This window comes from Gavialis gangeticus, unplaced genomic scaffold (assembly GCF_001723915.1).
Source record: "Gavialis gangeticus isolate Ggan-Ray unplaced genomic scaffold, GavGan_comp1, whole genome shotgun sequence".
Lineage (NCBI taxonomy): Eukaryota > Metazoa > Chordata > Crocodylia > Gavialidae > Gavialis > Gavialis gangeticus.
Window position 1 is genome coordinate 141,840,032 of NW_017729032.1, and position 5,316 is coordinate 141,845,347.

The window sequence follows — 5,316 nt, forward strand, 5'->3', positions numbered from 1 at the left end:
TTTTTTTTTTTTTTTTTTTTTTTTTTTTTTATCTAAATAGGAGGTGCTTGGTAGCTGCCAGGATTGGTACTTTACTGAGCTTTTATACTTGGCTGAAATATGACCCTCTGTAGACACAGTAGTGGCTATGGAGTGGCATACTTGAATGAAATCACATATCTGTACAAACAAAAACATACTATATACATAAAAAATGTGTAAATGTCCTTACAGGAAAATCAATCAGTATTTTCTTAATATTTATGACTGAATGGTAGCCTCTCTAGTAAATCCCTTTTTAACAAAAATGCCCCTTTAGGATTTTCTTGCAAATACAAGCAGTGGCTTCCTTTCCACACATTTCATTTGTATACAATATTATTCAATTTAGCAACAGATCAATATTTGCATTTACCTCTCAAACTAGAGCATAAACACAACCATTTTTTTACCTAAGTTAGATTGACATCATCTCAAGCTAAAGATTTACCTTTTAGGAGGTGTAAATATAAAAGTTTATCCTCAGAACAATCTCCTTGATTACAAACTAAACCTAGCATTTAGCTAGGAGAAACTGGAGCAGGATTGAACTAATACGTTAATTTTGAAGCCCCTGTTCATAATTTAAATAATAAATGGATGATAAATTTGATAATTAAACAAACATATCTGCAGCAGTGTATTAATTCAGACCTTTGGGCTATTGTTTAGAAAGGAAAGAAACTCAGTCCTGATAAATATATATCTATGTTTATGCCATTGCAAAGTGAGTTTAATGCTTTAATAGAGAACAAAAGAAAGATCAAGTGATACCTTTATATCAATCAATTTAGGTTCTTTCTTTAGATGTAAAGATACTTTATGTGTGATGCTTAAATGTATCAGTTATTCTAATAACCAGTGGTTTAAAAGATGAATCTGAAAGTCCTTCACTGTAGCTTTCAGCTGTGTATTTTGTTAGTGCTGCTATGCTAGAACTGTCCTCATGGCTGGCTTTTCTGTCATCTGTTTTGCCAACCCCCTCTCCTTGATCAGGCTCATTTTCACGCTTCACCAAACCCTTGGGTGACAGCATTTGGTACTTCTTGAAGCCATGTTGGGTTTCATTCTGTTCTACTGGGCTTTTATTGTGCTTGGACATTTCATTTGATGGGGGTAATTTCTGGTGCTTGTCTGTATTACGCAAAGTGGGCTCCTCTAATACTGTGTCACTTTTACGCTTCATGCTCTCAAAGCATGAAGGTTGATACTTCTCAAAATCTGCTACAGTATTTTTCTTTCGTGAACTAATATTTTCATGACTGTCCAATATCTTTCTTGAGAGTAACTGGTATTTCTCCTCTTTGTGGTACAAGTTCTTTTTTTCTGGAGTGCTCGTTTTATGCTTTGTGATTCCATCTGATGAGGGCGATTGTGGCTGCTTCTCTACTACTGTATTTTTTTCTTGCTTCAGCAACTTGTTTGATGAGTGTAACTGGTACTTGTCGGAATTCTGATGCTCCTTTTTCTCTTTTACATTGCTTGCTGCAGGCTTCATAAAATCTTCTGATGCAGGTATTTCTTGCTTCTTCTCTACTGCAGCATTTTTTTCATGCTTCCCCCATTTATTTAATGAGAGCAACGGGTACTTCTCAGAGTTATGTTGATTCTTTTCTTGTGCAATATTGGCTTTGTTAGTCATAAAATCATCTGGTGTTGGTATCTGTTGCTTCTTCTGTACTGAGGTATTCTTAGAAGGTAACTGGTATTTCTCAGAGTTATCCTGTGTATTTTTCTCTTTCACAGCATGTATTTTATGCTTCACATTGTCAGAAAATACTTCTTTCTGCTTTTCTATTACGTTTTTATTCTCCTCTGATGATGGTTTTTGATTTTTCTTAGGATCACACAAAGCATCCCTCTTTGCTGCAGTATTTTTGTCACGCTGTGCTGGATCCTTTGTTGAGGGTAACTGGTAGTTCTGAAGATTAGGATGGACATTCTTCTCCTTGGTCTTATTTTCATTCTTCACTGTTTTTTTGGATAGCATTGGAAATTTCTTAAGGTTACACTGGATATTTCTTGCTCCTGCAGTATTATCTTCAGATTTTGTTGACTCATTGGCTGAGGACTGTTGGCATTTCTCAGTAGAACAGGTGTTTTCATTTTCTGTTACGTCATATTTAGGTTTCTTTAATTCTCTTGTTGGCTTTGGGTACTTCATATTACACAAGGTATGTTTTACTCCTGGAGCCTTAGTATCAAGCTCTGGGCATGACTTGGGTATCTCAAAATCACAGGAATTTTTCTTTTGTAAAGTTTTATTGTCTAGCTCCATAAAACCAATTGATGTTTTTTTGCAAAACAGATTTTTCTCAGCTCCAATAATATTCTTTTTTGGCTTTGCACCATCGCTGGATAATGGTGTTTGGTATTTGTCTCTTTTACATAATTTCTCTCTCTCACTTATATTTTCATGTCTAACTGTGGGATCTTCTTCTACCATTGTAACATTTTCATGCTTCCCTAGGTCATTTGGTGAAGGCAAACAATGACAGGGCTTATCTTCTACACTACAAGTTTCATCTTTCACCAAATCATTTGATGAAGGGATCAAAGGTCTATGAAGAGCATGCCAGATTCTTTGTTCTGCAGCATTGCTTTCTTGTTTTGTTAAATGATTTGATGAAAACAATTGACATGTCTCAGAATTAGGCCAGGGGCTCTCCTCTGCAGTGACTTCTTCGTGTTTGATGAAATAATAAGATGGCTTGTGACAAGTTTCCAGGTCATTCAAGGTACTTCTTGGCAGGGCAATGTTGTTTTCATAATTTGTCATGTCATTTGATGAAGGTAATGGGTCTTTCCCAAAGTTCTCTTCTGCAATATGACAACGGCGCTTCACAAAATCACCTTCAGAACCACAGCAAATTTGCTTTACTGCTACAATATCACTTGTCTGCTCCTGGTTATCATTTGATGATGGCACGCGTTTTTTCTTATTCACAATTGGATTTGATGCATTAGAGCTAACGTTATTAAGATTAATTTGCACACTGAGCATTTCACATGGTTCTGATTCTGGGGTTATTTGTTTCTTTTGCATTTGACCTTCAGATAAATTGTTTTGATTCATCAGGGACTCCTCATTTTGTGCAGTAGGGACTTCGCAATCATTTTTGTTACAACTTGCAAATATTTCATGCTTATTGTGAGATTTCTCTCCCTTTTCACCTGCTTCAGAATGTTTATCTTTAAAACCTGGGACATTTTTTTTACTTGACTTTACCAGTGCCTTTTTATCAGCAACTGGCATTTTAAAAGTTAGCTGCAGATCAGCAGTTGGAGACTTTACATTACAAGACGCCGGGACTACTGGGGAGTGAAACGGTGGAATGTTTTCTGATACTTTCTGCTCTGGGAAACATTTCTGGCTCACAAAGACAGGATCTTTTTTTGGCTGTACCGACTCTATTTCTGGTTCCTCTGGACTGCATGCATACATTGTTATTTCAGGAATTTCACCCCTGTTAATGTTCGGGGGACTGCACACATCAGATCCTTCAGCTATGTCAGAATAAGGCAAGTCAGTAGGTGGACTTTTTCCACTAATACTTTGAGTGGCATTATTGTTCCTTAACACTGAGGACGCATCCAACCCACGTAAGGGGTGGTTTGGACTATGTTCAGATAAGGAAGGAATGTCGTCTCCCAGTCCTTCGCTTTTACAGAAAGTAAAATTAGGGAGACAGTCATGTCCTTGGTCTGTGGAATCTATTTTTGTCTCAACAATGCCCTCTGCAATAGTCATGACCTTGGGCATGCCACCTTGTGTAGTCTGTAACTGTTCTTTATATTCTGTATCTTGTGCTTGGTTTTCTGGCTTTTCTTTCTTCCTAGACTTAATATAATCTCTGTGCCCAATGGCATTTGTTTTTCTCATTTGAGCACCATGATTAAAAGGCTGCTTACTAATGTTATTTGTTGACCAGCTCCCTGGATGGTTAATTTCAGTTACGACATTGAATTTAGGCATTGGAACTGTTGAACACACTAAATACTGGGACTCTGGGCTATTTATATCCATGGTTGTCATTGCCAGGCTGTGCAGCACTCTGATGTCTGGTTTATGAACACGTTTTTGATTTGGGACCTTTTGGTTCTTTTTTTCACTTTTGCGTGGTAGTAATGGTTTCACCTCTAGGGCTGAACGCACAGAACTGCTTTCTTCAAATTTTTCCCTCAGTTTGGACAGAACAGAATTCTTGCTGATTATTTTTGGCAAATTGCTGTTTGGCTCTTTCTTTTTCCAGGTGGGAGAGTTTTCCTTAGCTGCTTTTTCCTCTGCAGCTAAAAACTTCTTAAGAATATTTTTCACTGTATTTTTCCCAGCCATATTATTCCACTTGACTCTCTCACTGGGCAGCATGCTTTTATTCTCTTCTGGTGTTTGATCACTTCCATTTTTCTCCTTGTTTCTGTCTAACTTATTAACGGTGGCATTCAGACAGCCCCTGGTTACCCACTGCTTTTCTTTAATGACCAATTTGCCAACCTCTCTTCTCTTCTTTGTATACGGTTCACGATTGTTGTTCATGAATTTGGACTGCAAAAGCTGAAACCTTGTGGGGCGCACAGTGCTGTTGGTCCCTTGGCGTTCACGGGTACAACTCACCTTATTTTCTTTGCCTTCTGCCCATTTGGCCCTCTTGCTCTGCATCTGTGGATCACAGGCTGCAAGGTCTGTAACGTACAGCAGCAGGCTGCTGAGGATGGCAAAAGCCCCTTGTTCTGTTGCCAACCTATTGAGTTTCTTCTTCAGCACCATGGGATCTATCAGCGCCTTATCACCGCAAAACTTTGTACATTTGGTGCTGCACAAAAGAAAATGAATGCTCTTTTGAAGTAATCAACATTGCTTCTACTTCCTTATATTCTTTTTTCTAATTACATGCTATAGTGCATAAAATGGAAAGAAATGCTTAAATTTAAAGCTACTTAACAGAGATATAGTTAGTTGGCTGTTAAGAGCATGCAAAATATTTTAGAAGCTTCGTGAAGCATTTTGTAGCCAGAATGTGCAGGGTTTTAATAACAATCCTACACTGTGTCATCAGAAGCGTCTTCTGTGTTTTGTGACAGCTGGAAACATTCATGAGAATAAGCAACACTAATAATGATGAACAAAATCTCATCTGTGCAACTCCTCAGTTTTAATTTTAATACCATTGTCCCCTCCCGTGGAGAGTATCATCAGATGTTTTCACTCCTGCTAAACAATAAATAAGATGAGAACATATCCGATATGAAAATACGGTTGTGCCTATGGCTTAAAAAAAAAAAAAAAAAAAAAAAAAA